At 37.0% G+C, this 21112-nt stretch overlaps 1 pseudogene; it reads left to right on the plus strand.

Moving 5' to 3' along the window:
- The first annotated feature begins 13319 nt into the window (after positions 1–13319).
- On the plus strand, positions 13320–16042 carry LOC126494238 (basic salivary proline-rich protein 4-like; annotated as a pseudogene).
- The last annotated feature ends 5070 nt before the right edge of the window (positions 16043–21112 follow it).

The raw sequence follows: 21112 nt of genomic DNA on the forward strand, positions 1-21112 counted from the left end.
GATGGACTTAGGCTAGAATCTTCCCGGTAAGCGCACCTTGGGGTGCTTACACACATCATTAGAAATGGGCTAGTCCAGGTGCGAGAATTAGCCTGTAAAGGTTAGAGTTCATGGGCCAAGCAGTTCTTAAATGAATACAGTTTGTGTGTTGTTATTTCGGGCATAAACTAGCCAAGCGGCCGGGGTGTTGGGGACGCAGCCCCGCCGCTCCTATTTCAACATTTCATAATGCTTTGTTAACCTTGAATTTTCTCAACGCTAATGAGAAGGGAACAATGGCTGCTGAAAGACATTGGATAATGGAAAAGTCTACTGAACTATATCAACCAGTTTATTTCAAGGATGTGCTGACCTCACAATGGAAGCCAGATGTGCTGTGTTGGGGAAGGGGTTTTGCTCTTATCTCCATAGGTGAGGAAAAATTGTGGATACCGTCAAAATTAATAAAGGTTCGGTTTGAAGAAGAGAAGCCACTTGGAAAAGATGAATAACAATTCATACACAAGGATGGCGAGCATACTGATGGTAAGAAATACAGATAGGTTGGGGGCAGGGTTCTTTTCTTATCTCCACAGGAAAATACTGATCTTCAAAGAATTTAAGGAACCCTGAATATTTAATTACTGACGGATGGAAACTAGTTACGACCCACTAAGGATCATCAATAAAACTCTATGCATTCTGTAAGTATTAATTTTTTGTATGTCTTATTAAACATTTCTTTATAAATATGTAGAGCTGGTTTTGGACTATGGCTCAGTCCCTCTTCAATCCCAAGCCTGTTGATAAGAGATATTTCAGAGTTTCTGTCTCAGGTCAGGAGCCATGAAATGGGACAGAATAAGAATAATTATATACTTGATATACTTTCTTTGCCTTTCCTCACATCTGTGTCTTTCTTTATATGTCAGTATATATTCTTGTTAATGTTTAAACTTCCCATAACAAGCAACAAATTTTCCTACAGTAATCTTTAAAGTTTCCCGGATGAAGATGGGGCCCCACGACATCAACTCAATCTGGTTATTATGACGTCACGAATTTTTTTTAAGTGCTAATATTAGACCTTTTTTTTGGTACCAACTGCATGAGACAATTTCGAATGGTGCACATTTTTGACAGCATTCTGGCTGGACTATTTCAAAACGCTCAGAGACTATTTAAAATTTTCTTAGGTCAAAGGTTAATTTGGGAATTTTACCATCATTTGCTTTCACAGGACCCCCTAAGAAGAACGTTGCCCCCATGTCAGCTAAAAGCAATCTTAGAGGACAATGTCCCCTCTCCCAACAGAGTTTGCCCTCAGGGTTAGGGACATCATTTAGTGGTTGGTTTAGGGTTGAGGGGATGAGGAGATATTTTATGGATTTAGGGGTATTTTCAAAAAAAGGGGGGATTAACTGGTTTGATGGGATGATTGGTATCTGTGAATTACTGTTTTTAGAAAATTGTATTGCTCTGTTTCTTGTATATTGATATATTGAATATTGAATGTGAGTGTTCCTACCTCTATTTTTGTATGAGTATGCTTATAACTTTGTCTATATTGTATTGATACATCTACCATATTACAATGTACACTTCTACCTGTGATACTATTTATATAATAACATTGTTTACATTTGATATGTAATGACATTGTTTACAGTTGAAGATCATTGTCTTCATATATTGCACAGTTGTTTATTCTCTTGGTTTTCAAGTTAGATTGTTATTGAGAATTAATCAGGTCTTTTAGATACATAGAGGTTATATTTAGTATAGATAGTATAATCTTCAGCCTCTTTAAAGAGCTGTAGAAAATGGCCTTTAATCTAACCTAGAATTCTGTGCCAATGAGACATAATTACTCCTGGCAATGCCACTCTACTCCCGATAGAACGTTGAGCACCAAAGACACTCCACTGGGAGCTTGTCTTTTTGGCAGAACTGGCCTTTGGGTTAAGAAAAGCACATACCTCAACTACTGACAAAGATACAGAATATCCATAAGTGGCTGAAACATGATTGTCTTATCTTGCCAAGACAAGGTAGGATAGTTCTAAGAAAGTTCCTTGCCTTTAATAATGGTATGTCAGTTATGTTAGGCTTTAACCAAAGTTGGTTGACTCAACATTGCAAACGAGACTTTGGGTGATTGCCCAGGTATTTAGTTGTCTCTGTCATTTGTTGCACATTTTGGATATTTCTCATTTGTTAAGTGTTATTAACTCCCTTCTCAGATCTTTGACGGAGTTGAAGATTATATAATTATAGTTACTCTCTACATTATTTAGACTCCTTGAGATGGAATGTTTAGCAAAACTTTTGTTATATGTTTCTTGCTCAATATTGTTTCTTATATTTATTATTTGTTACTATTGTATATAGTTCTTTTGGTTTGGCTCTATCTTATTTAGACAAAAAGGGCAGATGTAGGAGATACCCAGCCAATCACCTTACTTGTAGGGAGGGGTCCCCCGAGCATATTTTTTACTTATAAAGATTGTGGGTGTGTTCCCGGCAGCCCCCTTTTTCTGCTATCCTGTTCTCCACTGGAACCTGTGGTTCTGTAAGTCTATTTCCCAATTAAAGCTGTATATATTTATTACAATTTCTGTCTGCATTCATTTACACCATTACACGAATAATGTTCTGTTTTCCTCTCTTTCTCACACACTTGCAACATTTATTCTTTTCTAAGCTCCATTTGCTTATGGGATGTTTTATTTTTATGATTTTTGACCTCAAACAAAAAGTATTGTACTTTATTAATTAAACCATTTCCTGAGTATCAAAGCTTCTCTTGAATATAAACCACAAAAAAATTAAAGTATGAAAATTCAGAATCATATTAACCCACAGCATACATCATCAAAATCAATCAAAAGATAATTACAGTACTAAGGATGCAGAGGCAGGTGTATCTCTGAGTTAAAAGCCTGCTTGGTTTACAGAGTGAGTTCCAGGACAGCCAAGGCTATACAGAGAAACTCTGTTTTGAAAAACCAAAACTAAATAAATAAATTAACCAAAAGTGATTCTCTTTCAAATAAGGAAAATGTGGTACATTTACACAATGGAGTATTACACAGCAGAAAAAAATAATGACATTTTGAATTTTGCAGGCAAATAGATGGATCTAGAAAACATCATTTCGAGTGAGGTAACCCAGACCAATAAAGACAATTATCATATGTACTCACTAGTAAGTGGTTTGTAAACATAAAACAAAGAAAACAAGCTTATAAATCACAATCTCAGAGAACCTAGACAACAATGAGGACCTTAAGAGAGATATACAATATTTCTAATCTACATGGGAATTAGAAAATGACAAGATCAGAGCATAGGGAACTTGGGGGAGGGTTGAAGGAGAGGAGAGGGATGGGGGAGCAGAAAAAAATGTAGAGCTCAATAAAAAAAGAAAAAATATTTTTATAAAGAAGTAGTAAAGAAATTCATTAATTGTTTCACAAAACTTAATAATAGAGTAATTTAAATGGCAATGGGTTTTTGATCCTACTGCACCTATTGGTTTTGTGGGAGCCTAGGCAGTTTGGATGCTCACCTTACTAGACCTGGATGGAAGTGGGTGGTCCTTGGACTTCCCACAGGGCAGGGAACCCTGATTGCTCTTTGGGCTGACGAGGGAGGGGGACTTGATTGGGGGAGGGGGAGGGAAAGGGGAGGCAGCAGTGGGGAAGAGACAGAAATCTTTAATTAATTAATAAAGAAATAAATAAATTAAAAAAATAAAGACACAATAAAGAATTCCATATTAGTAACCAGGAAAATATTGGTAATTTTTGAATTGGGTTTTTGATGAATTGATATGTTCAATGAAATATTTGTAAAATTATCACTCTTATTCTTTTGGTTATTTGCATAGATCTATGAGAAAATTACCCTGTTGGCCATCTCAATTTGTCAACGATATTGGATGACTACCAAATTTAATGATTAGTATAAATTTTAAATTTTACATTGCTAAGTATTTTTACTTCCTTAAACAGATTCAACTATTTCTAATATTTTACTATTTTAAAGAAATTCTCATAAAATATATTTATATACTTAAGTGACAAAATCCAACTATGATAATATAAGTTTTAAAATTCTTTGACAAACAAGAGTTTTTAAAGTTGTCTAGAGTTCTTGTGGAAAATCAAACCTGATCTTTCACAACAGAACGAATTTCTAAAATTTATGAGTGTTCTATTGAAGACAGGAGGACGTTATATTTTAGTGGTGTTTTTCAGCGTAGGAGGAGTGAGTGTAGTCATGACTCTTTACAGAATCAGAACCAATGCAGTGCATATATATCTATGAACAGAGATATTCATTAGATTGCCTTCCAGTCTCAGAGTCCAGGTACTACAAAAGGTTGTGAACAAGCTGGAGAGCCAGAAAAAACATAGCTTGTGTTATCTAAGGCACTGCAAACTTTAACAAAGGAGGACTCCTATTTCAGTGTAAGTTTGAGGCTGAGTTCTTAAACCATTTTCAGAAACTCTTGAGTGGCAAATGGAGATGATTTTCACTAAAGCCTTGTCCTGAATTCCTTCTAATCTCATCTCATTCATTCCTCACTGGGGACAATCCTGCTCTGGCTTGCAGCCCAGAATATTAGCTAAAGGTAGGTTGTTGCCTATATTTACTGGAGATCCTAGATGTACTAAAAGTCCATCTTAGTGTATAGGGCATCTAGATATGCTGCATCTGGTGCTGAAAGTGAATGGAAGCATTTCATTGTTTTCAGATGAAACTGAATCAGTGTTCGGAAATTATGAGTATGTCTTGCTTCTCATGCGTTGTTCCAATAGTTCCTGGTGTCTCTTTGGAGATTTAATATTCATTATAATGCTGGTTTACTCCACCTTAAATTTAAATTTGTGTTTTGCGGGGAAAGCAGTCTGCATTTGGAGGCCATAGGAAAGGCCGTAGGAATTTATTTACTCCCCCCTCCATGTGGGTTCTGGGACTCAATTTGGGTCACTGGCCTTTGTCTTCTGAACCATATAGTCAGCCTCACTTTCAAAGGATTCTAAATATAAAGTACCCCACCACAAAGGTCATTGAAATCCACGAAGGAAAAATCAGTTCTTTTCTGAGATTCCTGTTGACTGGTCTTTTATGCATCTAATGAAGGGAGTTTCTTGATATTTCCAACATGCTTTCATTTATGTCTCTCAGGTTTCTATTTTATTTTACCACGTAAGGGCTTTTCTGTAAAGGAGTAACATTTAGATTCCATAAGTAAAATCATGAGATTTTTTTTTGTCAGTTTCCCTCTTATTTTCTTCTGTTCCCTCCTTCGACTCGTTATCCTATTTAAAGCTTTATGACATGCATATCGATATTACAATTCAGATTCTGAGAACAGCATGCATGAGAATAGCATTCATGTGAGTAAAACGAGCATGCAATATTTGTCATTTTTAGAGATTTTTTCTTAATCTGATTATCTCTATCTTTATCTACTTTTCTTAAAATAGCAACATTATGGGGTAGTAAATGTTTACTTTTTTACATATCATAAATCCATTAATTGATGGGCACATTCTAGAATAAATCTTGGCTACTAAGAATAGTACATATATTCACTTGGATAGGCACGTATCTCTGGAGTATACTGAAATAGTAAATGCAAAACCTAGTCTTAGATTTTGAGGAAATTCTATACTACCTTACAATCCCATAAGCCTCTTGCCAGCACTTATGCTTTTCATATATTTTATGGTAGGCATTCTGACTGATGTAGATGTAGTTTAGGTACATGGAGAGATATGTTTTTATTATCTACATATACTTTTACATTACACCAAGGCACATAAAAATCTGAATTTCTTGTTGATCTTAGAAGCAACCCCTAGGGAAAAAGGTCAAATGTGTATTTTCCATGTACACCTAGGACTCTATACAGTAAAATCACATTTGTAATTAAACCATGAAGTATAGTTAGGCACTCACGAGGAAATGAAAACAGTATTGTAGTCAGGTACATATTTCTCAAAAATTCTTTCTTCTTATTTAAGGTTTTGTTTAAAATATTATTTTCTTACTGGCTAGAAAATTATGTTTAGACATAGATGTATGTGATGCTGACAAAAATCTCGAATATCCTTTATTTGCTATCTGTTTTTTTTTTTTTTTTTTTTACTTCTAGAAAGCAAGTTCACCAAATGTTTAAATCTGGATAGCCAATGTTTTATTTATATTTTTAACATGTGGTGCCACTTTCTTATGGATTTTTAGTCTTTCTGATGTATTTTGCTTTTATTTGCATTGTTTTACCATGTTTTGAAAATATTTGCTACTACCCCATCAGAATCTGTCCATTACAGCTCTTTTGTATAATTTAAGTAATCTTTCTGGATGGAGAAAGGAGTCTTGTAAGACTTAAGAAGCTTGAAAAATGTGTGAGGCTCCTGAAATTCACAAAACTTACAGGATTCGGAAAGCTTAGGAAATGACAAAATGATTCCCAAGTACTTGGCAAATACTTCTGTCATACAGGAAACTGGGATTCTCCCTACAAAAACTTCTTAGGCCTCTCTGTGGGTTTTCGACACTGAATATCCTGAAATGCTTTCCCTTCCAAATTCCCACTATGGCCAGGAGTAAAACCTATTCTTCTATTCACATTCATCTCCTTTTCAAACACCATGTTTTCCCATACACTTGATGATCTTCTAAGCAGTTGTTTCCATTCTATAGAACCCATAAAACTGACCATTTAAAATTATTTAAAGTATGTTGCCTGTAATACTTGCTTTCTATTATCTTGTTCTTTCCCACTCCTTGTTATACATATAAATTATCTAATCATTCTTATTATGGAGAGTCAAAACATGTAACTTTTTTTTGGATACTAACTTTTTATTTTATATGAAATGATACTTAAAAATATATGACACTGTACGAAGTTAAGGAAGCTTATTGACTTGCCTTCAAGGTAAAATATATTTTCAGCATCATAGTTGTTTTTAATTCCTCTTAAATTGTTAAAGAAGAATGAGGTGTTTTATGTAGATTATTCCTATTCCACATATCAGAAATTTAGGTCTAAATATTTAACCTCTGCTATTTATCTATCACATCATTCATTTTTATAAATATACAAAACAACATTAAAGTGGAAGCTGATATGATCTTAAACATTTTAAAATCTGTTTCCTTCATTTTGTTATAGAAATAGTAATATTGAAGACTAGTGGAAATAACTAGAACTATACCATAACTCTATTATTGCATTGATTAATTATCTAATCTTTTAAATTAAACCATGAATTAGAAGGTTGTTCAGTTTTTTTCTGCTCCCCTCCCTTCCTCTCTCCTCTCCCTCTACCCTTCACCATGGTCCCCATGCTCTCAATTTACTCAGGATATCTTGCCTTTTTCTACTTCCCATATAGAGCAGATCCATGTAACTCTCTCTTGGGTTCCTCATTATTGTCTAGGTTCTCTGGGATTGTGAATTGTAGGCCAGTTTCCTTTGCTTTATGTCAACAAGCCACTTATGAATGAGTACATATGATATTTATATTTCTGAGTCTGAGTTACTTCACTCAATATGGTGTTTTCTAGATCCATCCATTCACATGCAAATCTCAAGATGTCATTTTTTTTCTGCTGTGCAGTATTTCATGGTATAAATGAACCACATTTTCCTTATCCATTCTTTGGTCGAGGGACATTTAGATTGTAAAACAAGTAAGTTTAAACCTCTGGTTTCATTTCAGGCCTGCTTGGGATCCTTACTACTGATAAGTTTTTGTGCAGAGATTTTGGGTATTTGAAGAGAATTTGTGTGCACCTAGAGTGGAGAGAACCATGTGACTAGGATTCTTAAGTTGGCCTCTTGTCAAGTGTGGAACTCTATAAGGTAGCATGCTTTGTGTGCAAGGCCTATTCTGTTTTACAGAAACAATATAGGGCAATTTCCTAAATAATGGGTCTTCCAATGGATAACATCATAATTAGAAGAAGACAACACAGATGGCTTTTACCCAACTTAACATGCATAACTTTTGAATGGAGAATATGTTAGAACTCAGTAATTCTTCTCTCTTTAAATGAAAATAAGAGCAATTATCTTGTGGTGCATCTGTTTTATGAGAAGAAATTGTAGGTACATGGTCCTGCAGATACTTGTATTAATTCCAATTACTGCCTCTGAGTTCTGCACAATAAAAGTGGGAAACAAACCATATGGTGGACACTAAGGGGGGAAATGAAGGTACAAGAGGAATAAACAGCAAGGGAAATCTGGGCATCAAGTCAGTCAATGGAGAACTGCAGTCCTTGGGGACATTGCCTTTGTCTTTGGCTTGGTGAGTCTGGAACAGTCTCTGATTCTGACAAATGTCACCTAGCTGGTGCCTTTTCCCCTGACCTTTTCCAGTGTCGACAGAGTGTGAAAGGAATTTGTGTATCATGAAAGAAAAAATATCACCTAGAAACTCATCAAATAAAATGAAACAAGTTCTAGAGGAACTGACTGAGGAGACCTTCAGAAAAGGTGGAGCAAGTGAAGCAGACTGAGGAAGTCAGAAAGGTCTGTATAGATGAGAGCAAAATTGAGCAAACATGGTTGAAACATACATTTAACACTTTCCAAACCTCAGTTTCTGCTCTCATTCTTTCTAATTTTCTGTATCTAAAACAAAATACACTGACTGGATGTATAAATTTATGTCACATCTTTCAAAATCAAAAGCCTAACATTACTTGCCATGCATTTATTTTCTCAGGATGCATCTTCCTGGACTCTAGATAATAGCCTTTCTGATGGGTCTTCACATAGGGTTTTCTTTATGGACATTTAACCCTGGTATCTCCCTGTGTGCTCACATATCTTCTTCCTTAAGGGTACAGTCACAGTCAAATTCTCCTGGGGTCCAGGCTAACAACCTTTTTATGATGCAATCATCTATTTAAGGTTCATGCTTCCATATCCAGTCCCACTGTGAGATGACAGGCTAGCAGCTTACACATAGGTTCTGATCTATCAGAAAATCAGTCTGAAGACCTCCAAATATTCAGTCAGTTAAGGCAATTTATATTGTCTAATTGTTCAGACACAATTATCAAACAGAGTTAGGTCTCTGTTTCAAATACATTCTAAATTTGGCTACTCACATAATACCTACTCTAATACTCTGGTGCAGTGTCAACATACCAAGCAACCACCTGACCATATTTCACCATGGGAGGTAGTATCTATTAACTGCTAACCTTAAATAATTTAACCTTCAGGTCTACCCTACTGTAAATGTAGCAATAGTTATTTTCAGTATCAGTTTTGTGGATAAGAGGACAGAGGCATCAGCCAAGTCTTCTAGAAAGAAAATTGATAGTCTAGGTATCACAAGTTCCAGAACTTGCATTCTCCTTGCTATGATCCACTGCCTTTCTGTTTTCCTTTTATATTTACATAAGAAGGTGAGACACGATGATGTTCAGAAAACAAATTAATTATAATAGGCTATATTTTAAAGGTAGAAAATTTCCTAAGCCATAACAGGTAAGTTATAAAAGTAATTTCTTAATAATTTTAACAAATGATAATTAACATATAATAATTGTGTTTCTTATATCATATTCATCAGGCTTATGATGTACTATATTTCTTTATCCAAAGATAGTATAGACATTAGAAGCTTCAGATCATCTCAAAAATACAAAAGCAATCTAGTTTTGAGAATCATGCCTGTATTTATCTTTAAATGATTGTTACTGGGTAAGTATATTAGCATTTAATAATTCTATTTAATGTTTTTTAAATCTGATGTTAAAGGACTATTATTACTATTTTATTTAATATTCACATACGCATATGATGTATTAGGATCAAATCTAAACCCCCATTTCCACACCTCCAATTCCTTCCCTGTCCTCCTAACAATGTTTTCTTCCTCCTAACTTCATGTACCCTCCCTGACATTTTTCAAAAATACCAGCTGAGTCTGTTTAGTTCTGCCTGTACATGCACAGGTGTGGGGCATCTACTGCAGCATGGGCAGCCTCTTGGGGCCCAGACTCTGAATCCCTGAATAAAACTTACAGGCCTTCTCCGTAAGAGCAGTCACCGATAGCCAATAACTACTCAGGTAGTGGTAGAACTTCATATGTTTCCCGCTCAGTCATATTCTGATTTTGACTGGCTTGGTCTTATGTAGGCCTAAGGTCTGAAGTGGTAACCACTGAAGTTGTATATGCAACTTTCCTATCAATTCTAGCAAGTGCTGTTCCATTACAGACATCTACTCCATCTGGTTCTTCCAGCCCTTCCTCCTAATTGTGTAATGGTTTGAAACTTGGGATAAGGGGTTTGATTCAGATGTCCCTTATTGGTCTGGAACTCATTGTGCAGGCAAGGCTGACAAACTGTGGTTGTCTCCCAAGTGCTGGGATTTAAGACATGTGATTCCACCTAGAGCTGAAACGTTTTGCTGTGTAATAATAACTTTTGTTGCTCTTCCATATCCATGGCATCCTACCCCTGCTTATCTTACCTTTCCTCACCCTCCTGTTTTACATTTTCTTCTATTTTTCTTTTTCAGAGAGGATCTTATTTTGTCATTCAGGCTGACCTTGAACTTGCTACACCATCTGATCCTTGCAATCCTCCTGCCTTCCCTTCCTGTGTTTTGTGATTATAGGTATGTACCACTATGCCCAGCTGTTTGATGGTCTTTGATTCTTCTAATTTCAGTATATGTAAATTTCCATCAAACAAGAAGATCAGTAAAAAGATGTCTATTTGAGAATGTGTTTGTATATTCTCTCCAATCGTTCTTCGTGTGTAGTCTCTCATGCCTTGAGGAAGTCGCATCTTCAGAAGTTTAGATCTAGGTAAGAATGCGTTGTTCCCTTTCTCTCTAGAGAAGTGATTAGACTCTTTGATTATTCTTAGGATGAGTCCTTGGACAGGAACATAGTCAAATCTTCTCTCAAATAACTTTCCAAATCATGACACCACTCACAAATAGTTTATAAAGCTATACAAAAATCAGACAGATGGCCGGGTGGTGGTGGTGCACGCCTTTAATCCCAGCACTCGGGAGGCAGAGGCAGGTGGATCTCTGTGAGTTCGAGACCAGCCTGGTCTACAAGAGCTAGTTCCAGGACAGGCTCCAAAACCACAAAGAAACCCTGTCTCGAAAACAAACAAAAAAAAATCAGACAGATGACTTTAAAAGAGAGATTTTGCTCAAGGGATTAGTGAATGACTCCCATATGCATTTGCAGATTTCCTTTGAGAGCTGAATTTTTTTTTTTTTTTGCCAAAGAACATTGTGCAACTTCTCCATCTTTTTGCTTGAAAATGTACATTATTACATAGATAGCATGTTGTAAATTAGAATATATGTCAGCGTCTTTATAACAATGCATATCCACTAGACTGAATATTGCTCAGGAAAAAAAAAACACTGCAACTAACTTGTGGGTTCTGGCAATATAAACTTCTCACATTTTCTCTCAAATCCTTCTAATCACTGTGTCTTTTGAAAAACTTCTCTATGTTGAGAGGAACTATATTTACATTCTACTTCTGAGCAACTCTTTGCCCAATTCATCTTAGGTTAAATAAGAAGAAAGAAAGTCAGAGTACTTTATAAATAATAAACATTTGTTTGTTACATTTCAGGGTTATGAAAGTGAAGGATCATAGCCAAATAATGTAATGAGTGTCTTGTGTGGACATTTCTCTCATAGTCAGATATTCTTTGACTATGCACTATTTAAATGAAATGATGGAGATAGAAGCATTGTTTTATAAGCTTTGAAAACTTCTTGGTTTCTATTCCTTAGCATATTAGCTAAATTGCTGACAGTCTGATAGTTTGAGAATAAAGAGTCGCGTGACCATTTCCTCAATTCTAAGACACCCGAAGAACAAAACCTTCTGTAAGGATGGACAGGGAATTATAGTCATACCTGTGACTGAAAATCAAGAACCAACTTTACTTCGGTGAAAATCACTTGTGGACACATTTGTATTCCAGTACTTGCTATGTGACCTGATATTGTAATAATATACGGGTGTTGAGAAACTATTGCCACTGCTCCTCAGTAATATGAAGATTCCAAAGCTTGAAAAAAACAAGGCCCAAATGCAACACTGTAATTTGCTTTGCGTTTCAGTGCCAGGTCTTTATTAATGAGATGATAAGTAGGAAAATATCTGACTAAAGGAATTCTCTAGAGGATGTCTGTGAAAAATGTTGAGAATCATATGACAGCACAGGAATACACAGTGAGAACACAGCACATTGATGAGTCAGCATCACAGGGAGGGAGGTAACAAGTTTCAGGATATTTCTGAGAGAATTTCTCATCACAGCCCAATTTGAGACAACAGCATGGAATATTTCTGCAAATGAGATCACCAACTTAAGGCAAGTTGGATTTTAAAGAAAGTAAGTTGTTCATCTGTATAATTGTGATTACTATGAATGATGCTTATTTAAAGCATTTCTTAGAAGTAATAGGACCAAAAATGTATATAGCATAGTATCATAAATGGGAAGACACTGAAGTATTAGAGATGTGAAATAGTGCTATTTGTAAAAGAAAATGGACTGCCATGGAAATCCAGTGGTGGTATCTGTAGCTATTTCAGCTACTAAAGTTCATGGATATTAACAAGTTGGAGTACTGTACAATACCAATGCTCTGTATCACCAATATTTCACTGTTCTGGGATAAAGCCCTGGATATTGTGGATAATCTTGAAGAAATAGGGTAGAAAGAGTGTCTACCATCATTTACCATGTCTTCAAGTATGATGTCCTAGTGAATTTCATACCTGAAATATAATGTCTGTTGTATTAATTAAAATTGTGATGAAATATCATAGACACTGGACACATACATTATGACTTATGAACTCTGGTATATAAAGAGTGCCTGAAGTATCTTCTGTCTTCTATTTGTGATATGAAAATACTGTTGACTAATACTTCTTCCCCACAACAACTCACATTTGAAGAACAGACTCAGTCTCATCAAACAGACTGAAGTTTAAATTATATCAAGACTTTACTTTGAATATGTGCGCTAGTATCTCACCCAATACTCCTTCAACAGTGTTTTTCAAACCACATGTTATATCTTTTATAAATAAAACAATGACAATTTTTTTCCCTTCCTATTTTATGGGTCAAGTCACAAGAGACGTTGTGGATGCAAGGTATCCTGTTTTCCAGGGGTGAAATCAATCTGTAGGGAACTCAAAAGTACCATTGTTCTGCTCCTCCCTATAAGGAGAACTGCCACTGCTTTGTTCTCTCTAACACGGACCTGAAAGAAACTCCAGAGCCTCCTCCAAGATGCTTGTGGTCCTGGCGACAGTGGCCTTGCTGGCCCTGAGTTCAGCTCAAAGCTCAAGTGAAGGTATAAGAAAAAGGGTTGGGAGTGGGTTTTTGTCTGTAAGAAACAGAGAGGGCAACGGAGGATACCAATATTATTGTCAAAGAATTATATATACTCGGGAGGTAGTCTTGTTATAAAATGGGTTCAGGACAGATGGAGGAGATAAATATACATCTGCTAGAGAGGCAGAGAATCAGATAGCAAGACCTGACCCTTTTTACATAAAAATAGACACGTTAAGACCCAATTTGTTCATTTTTATTTTAAAAATTGGGAAAGGAATTTTATATATACATACTCTATTTACATTGTTTCCATTCCTGCCCTGCTCCCTCCAATTCCTCACATGTTTCTCCCCTACTCTTTCTCAAATCCATGACTTCTTTATTATTGTTAAACATGTATGCACACACACAAACAAGTCTACAGAGCATTGCAGATCTCTTTAGGGCTGACCATTGGATAAAGGCATTTACCTTTAGAGAAAGCTGACTCTACCTTCCTCAACAGCCATTCATAGTCTGTAACTCTTTGCCTAGGGGGTGGGTTTTACTCCTGCTTCCAATCAGAATTTCAGTGTGCTATTGTAGCACATGTGACATGATACAGATGTTTATTTTTTTATTTTCTTCCTGGGAAAATTAACTAATGTAGGTAAAGGAAATGATGAAGAAAATAGGTAATGACACATCTAAACTTGGCCTTGTAATAAACAAATAAAATGCTAGCAGTAAGTTTTGAGGGATTATAAAAGGATGAAAAGCTTTGCTTTGTCTTTAGGCAGTTGGTTGAGATCCACTTTGTCCATCACACTACTGTTCTTTTGTTGTATCTTTTTCCCTTTTGAGTACATTTCAGAGTGTGGCTGACAAGATCACACAGGTTATGAATGCAAGTCAAATCTCCTTACCAGATGTTTTTGAGTTGAAAAAAATGATGCTTAAATTTTCTTATAATTTCATTTTTTAAAAAAATCCAGTACATTATTTCAAAGAAATTAGTAATAAAATGCATATTATTTCATAGAAGTCAACTCCGATGTTACTTCCTTCCTACTCTTAAGAGTACTCTGTACTCTTCTCAGGAGTTTTTCAAGTTCTCCAAAATCATATTATAAACATTTAAAATTTTTAGTAACTATTGAATGTTAATTTAATAATTTAGACAAATCTTTTTTACCCCTATTTCTGGAAATCACCAATTTGAGTAATAGCTCTCCTGGTCCAAAAAGGAGAAATAACTGCTGAGAGATGGCTCCCAAGTGCAAAGTGTACTTACTTTTACTTTTCCACATCACTAAGACTTGTTAAACTGCTTCATTCTTCCTCAGTATTCCCCTCAAGAATGACATGGCTTTATTTTAAAAAACAAACAGAAATTCCTTTCCATGTCCCCTTTCTGTAACCAACTGCCTTCTTGATAATATGGAACAATATTCAGTGTGAATATTAAAAGAATATGCTAGAGGAAATTTCTCATCTTTTTTTTTTGTTCACTGTGTATTTCTGTGCATTTTTAGATGTTTGAATAACTAGCTTTCATTTCAACTCATGGTTCAAGTAGTGAGACTAGGCTTCATTGGAAGTCTTTGCCCACTTTCTTTCCTGGAATTATAATTCTTATAATCTAACATTTCAGTTTTGAATAAATTTAAGTTCTTAGATACAGATTTTACCATATCATCAGCACATAGAACAATATTCAAGACCAAGAAGTAGATATGATAGTAGTTGGCTGCTGAGAAAATGTTCTAGACAGGTAATGTGTGATGGCGTCAGAGACATACAAAGGGAAGTCTTCCACAATTAGTTTCATATATTCTGCACCCCATTTCATATTTATACAGAGTCTGGGGATCAAGATGAGTACATACTTTTGAGATCACCTCCTGGAAGACACCCACTTGGATCCTCTGCTGGAAGTGAAAGTCAAGAGGGAACACTTTACTCAAGACCACCCCCAGATGGAGGCAGACACTCACCTTCTCTCCCTCCACTTCCCTACGGATCACCCCATGGTGGAGACAAACACTCCCATTCTCACCATCTGCCACCACACCATGAACAAAGACCACCCCATGGTGGAGGTAACCAGACACAACATCGTCCATCTCATCCTGACCAAGGCAATGAAACAGCCTCGTCTCCCTCAGCCTGACCTAGGCAACTAGACACAGCCTCGCCCTCCTCTCCCTGACCTAGGCAACCAGACACAGCCTCGTCCACCTCACCCTGTCCTAGACAACCAGACACAGCCTAGTCCTCCTCTCCCTGAACTAGGCAATCAGACACAGCCTTGCCCTCCTCGCCCTGACCTAGGCAACCAGACACAGCCTAGGCCTCCTCTCCCTGACCTAGGCAACCAGACACAGCCTCTCCCTCCTCTTCCTGACCTAGGCAACCAGACACAGCCTCGCCCCCCTCTTCCTGACCTAGGCAACCAGACACAGCCTCGCCCTCCTCTCCCTGAACTAGGCAACCAGACACAGCCTAGTCCTCCTCTCCCTGAACTAGGCAACCAGACACAGCCTCTCCCTCCTCTTCCTGACCAAGGAAACCAGACACAGCCTCGCCCCCCTCTTCCTGACCTAGGCAACCAGACACAGCCTCGCCCTCCTTGCCCTGTCCTAGGCAACCAGACACAGACCACCCCAGTATGGAGGCAATCATCCTGGAGCTGATTACTCTTGTCCTGATTGCTGACGCAGAGCACCACGATGAGAGGTAATTAGATACAACCCCAGTAATTTCATCCATAGAAGCACCACTATCTTTCCAATATGTTAAGTGACAAAGGCACAGATCCAACTACTTTGCTGAGCTAAATTTAGTCTCCCTTAGAATTATGCTTTATTCATAAGCAAACATTTTAGTTCCTACGCCTTCCATATATACAGACCTCCAAAGTGAGGCCTGCCTGGTCTACAAGAGCTAGTTCCAGGACAGGAACCAAAAAGCTACGGAGAAACCCTGTCTCGAAAATTAAATAAAAAAATGAATAAAACACTATTAAGGAAAAAGAGGAGGAAATGAGAGGAAGAGCCATGCAGTCGGGTTTCCATCTATTCTTATTAGTGAATGTAGCAGTAGTAAAAAAACTTCTGCTATGACAATCCATATGTATGATCTTTTGCTGTTGGGTTTTGTTTGTACACAGGAAATGAGAAAATGACATTCAAAAGTTATGTCACTCAAGCTGTGGATGGTGCTGTGAGTTTTTCATCACAACACTCAAGACTAAATTCAAGATGGGCCCATGCCACACACCAAGACCCCATCTCATGTATATGCAAATGAAAGAGAGCATATCATTTGAAGCATAACTTCAGCTTTACAATAAACAGCCAGCATGCAATTTCTTCTTGTGTTGTCTCTTTTTCTCATGGATGGAGGGTAGTATGCATGAGGACTATGAATACAAAATCAGAGCATCCATGGCTCTTTTTTGTGGGTGCTTTGGATAAGCGTCTCTTCCCCCTTTAACCATAAGCCAAGTTTCATCTGAAATACTTGGGTTTCTCTGCATTCTACAATACAAAAGAAATTACATAAATTATTTTCATAATATTAATTATTAATACTCTCATAATTTTAAAGAAATAAGGAATAAATAGCATGCAAAACAATGATCCTTACAATTTCTATAGTTGAGCCAAGTTTCATACATGAATATGGTTGCAAACTGATTCTCTTAAGAATCATAACACTGATTCACACCTCTGACTCTTCAGAGGCATCCAACATTTCCTCTTGGTTCTTTCTTTCTTTGGTTTAGCTTGATTAGTGCTCTCTTGTTCTCTCTCTCTCTCTCTCTCTCTCTCTCTCTCTCTCTCTCTCTCTCTCTCACACACCCCCCTCTCCTAGTACCATCTTCCTGGTCTGATTTTCTTCATGACAATACTTTATGAAAGTCAACCCAGATGTTCCTTTCTGTGTTTCCAGACACTTCTAGGATGTCATTAGATGGCAATCTAATTTTAGATTATAGGGAGTAAGTGGCTGTATAGTCACTATTTCAGCGCCAGTAAACTTCTCAAATCTAGGTTTGCACTAATCTATACTTAGACAAGGACAAGGAGGTATTTCAGTAAGCTACACAATCTGTCCTTGCCACACCAGGGGGCTGTGGTGGGCCCACAGTCTTTATTCACAGACTCCAGTAACCTGTATTGCAACATTGCAAATTTACCCTCTGCTCTGGAAGCAATCACCTGGAAACAGCTACCTCTAGGTTGCTATACCATTCTGTAGCTACACAGGTCACAACACTGTGTTGCTTCCCAAAAAAAAAAAAAAAAAAAAAAAAAAAAAAAAAAAAAAAAAAAAAAAAAAAAAAAACCACATCAGTGAGAGACTGCAACCATCCCTGGTTCAAATGACTGGAGTAAATGTTCATAGGATGTGATTCTGTGACTCTCTTTGATTCTCAGATTGCTCTAAAAGCTAAACCACAGATTTTAGTTCACAGTGGGAGGGTTCAGCATTTGCCCCGTCCTCAATTTGACCTTCCTGACTATGACTGCCAATTCAAAATATCCTGCCTTCAGTGGAATCTTGTTTAAAAATATGTTGAGCAAGGTTGTAATAGTGTTCATGAAGGCAGTCTCTTAGTCTATGAGGCAGATGCTAACCTTGGTTGAATCTAAGACCCAGAGGTTCAGAAACCTGCAGAGTATAAAAGTTAATACTTCAGAAACCTGAAAATAATGCAGGCAAAAATTGAAAGAGGGTGCCAGCCTAATGTTCTTTTTAAAAACTATGATTTGGGTATAGTAGTCTCTAGCTGGTGAACCTGACACTGAACCACAAATAAACCTTCACGGCAACCTTCCATGCTGTGTTTTCAATTAGGCAGAAGTCTCTGTCTTCCCTAAACCCTGTTCTGTGAAAGCTAGGGAATAACAGTAATGGCAGACACTTGGCCTGTAGTCTATTGTAGTTCTAGGAGCAGTTTCAGTAGTAGGTTGCAGTGCAGGTTAGGGCCAGGGAAGGGATGCAATGGAACTCTGTGGAAGTGTTTTTTTTTTTTTTTTTTTTTTTTTTATCAGACCTTGTAGTAGACTTAAAACCAGAGTTGACAAGTAATTACTTTTATTTTACACATGTACCAATTGTGTCTCAGATGAGCTGTGTGTTTTTGGAGAAGTAACATGATCATTTCTCTGTTTCTTAGATTTTAGTCATTCTTGAGAGTGATTGCCTGCATATCTGAAATTTTATTTCTTAGAATGGATTCAATGTATTTTTATTAATTCACTAAAATCAGAGAACATAGCTTCTCACCTGCTTTTCTTACCTGTAGTGAAGAAAATTTGGTATAAGAATGGTTGTCAACTTTTGTGAGTAAAGGGCTGCCGGAGGATCTTAGAGGCCTGAGTATCCCTTTGTTAACAATGTGGTTGGTTTTGCCTTCATGATGTGGGAAGGTCATTTGTCAATCTGTTGTTTCATTGGTTAATCAATAAAGAAACTGCTTGGCCTGATAGGTCAGAAAATTAGGTAGGTGGACTAGACAGAACAGAATGCTGGGAAGAAGGGAAGTGAGCCAAACACCATGCCTCTCCTCTCTGAGCCAGATGCAATGAAGCTCCGGCCCAAGATGGACACAGGTCAGACATGCTGAATCTTTCCTGGTAAGCCACCACTTTGTGGTGCTACACAGATTACTAGATATGGGTTAAAGCAAGATGTGAGAATTAGCCAAAAAGAGGCTAGATATAATGGGCCAGGCAGTGTTAAAAGAATACAGTTTCCATGTTATTATTTCGGGCATAAGCTAGCCAGGCGGCCGGGAGCGAGGTGGCAGGAATGCAGCCCACTGCTCCTTTCTACTCTTTCATGCCTCCAATTTCATAAACACATAAAGATGTCCTCTTCTACAATTGATTTTTCTCACATGGCCTGCAACTATTTTTGTCAGACATTCCAAGTTCCTAGCATTAATTATTTCCTAGTTTTCTTTGGATTAATCTCCTCTTGGAACTGTTGAAAGGAGAGCTGTTATCAACTACATTGTGTGGCCTCCCAGGGCTTCCTGTGAAATCTAGGCATAAGTCTCTCTGACTCTGTAACATTGCATTCTGCATGTCCACAAAATCAGTGTCACATGTATGATGCAAATTCAACTTTCAAATAAAGGCCTCTGGGACCACAAGACCACACCTGTAAAATTGTATGCTTAGGAATCCTAATTTGAGGAATATCTTGTTAAGCATTTGGTGTGGGATATATTTCTGTGTGCTGCAAATACATTCTATTACCATTGGTTAATAAAGAAGCTGATTTGACCAATAACAAGGCACAATAGAGTCAGGTGTAAATTCAAGCAAAGATACAGGGAAAAAGAAGGTGGAGTCTGAGAGATGAAAGCAGCTGCCACAGAAGCAAGATATGAGGCAATGTCACAGCCATGTAGCTATATATAAAGTAATAGAAATGAGTTAATTTAAGTGGGAAGAGCTAGTTAATAATAAGCCTGAGCTAATAGGCTAAACAGTTTGTAATTAATACTAAGCCTGAGAGCAATTATTTGGGATCTGGAAGGCCAGAGACAAATCTCCATTTGAGGCACAGTACTCTGGTTTTACTCTACTTAAGAATACTGTTTCATGTGACTTTAAATCTCTGTGCTCTATTATGTGGTGGGTGAGGCCCAGCCATTCCCAGAAGTATTCTCATGCTATTTCTCCTGCAGTCATTTTGAAAAGCATTTGGTTTGTTTTTAAGGAAAACAATGTCTCCAGAAACTAAGATTTTAATTTCTTTTTTTAAATTAATTATTTATTAAAATTTCTGCCTCCTCCCCGCAACAGCCTCCCATTTCCCTCCCCCTCCCCTGGCCAAATCCCCCTCCCTCGTCAGCCCAAAGAGCAATCAGGTTCCCTGCCCTGTGGGAAGTCCAAGGACCACCCACCTCCATCCAGGTCTAGTAAGGTGAGCATTGAAACTGCCTAGGGTTCCAGAAAGCCAGGTCAATGAAAACATCAAATCCAACAAATTCTTAGCACACTACATTCGGGAAATCTGGAACACCATGAAATGACCAACCTAATAATAATATGAACATTATAATAACTCCAGTTGAAAGACACAGAAAATATTTTCAACAAAATCATATATGAAAAGTTTCAAAACCTAAAGAAGGACATGGCTATGAAGGTACAAGAAGCTAACAAAACACTAAATAGACTGGGCAAAAGAAAAAAAACCCTGGCCAAACAATATTCAAAACCTCAAACACATAGAATAAGAAAGAATTCAAAGAGCTGCAAAGAAAAGAAATAAAAAACACATAAAGGCAAACCTATCAAAATTACACCTGACTTCTCAGTGGAAACCATGAAAGCCATAAGGCCCTGGACAGATGCCCATAAGACAGTAAGAGACCAAAGATGCAAGTCCAGACTACTGTACCTAGAAAAGCTCTCAATCACCATAGATGGAGAAAACAAGATTCCATGATAAAACCAGATTGAAACAATACCTATACACAAATCCAGTCCTAAAGAAAGTAAAGCTGAAAACATAAAGAAAATTCAAACTTAAGGAAGATAAATGCACATACAAAAACACAACCAAAATGTATCCTCATACAAGAAAACTTCGAAGAACAGAAATACATAAACACTAACACCACCATCACCAAAACCAAATAAGAAGGGTTGTAAAAGTAAGTAAAGTGTTAGGAAATGATTTTTATTTTTTTTTAATTTTTGGATGAGTTTTTCTTTATACTACTTTATTTTGAAAAA

The sequence above is a fragment of the Alexandromys fortis genome, unplaced genomic scaffold (genome assembly GCF_014885135.2).
Source record: "Alexandromys fortis isolate MF-2015 unplaced genomic scaffold, M_Fortis_MF-2015_v1.1 scaffold_353, whole genome shotgun sequence".
NCBI classification, from domain to species: Eukaryota; Metazoa; Chordata; class Mammalia; order Rodentia; family Cricetidae; genus Alexandromys; species Alexandromys fortis.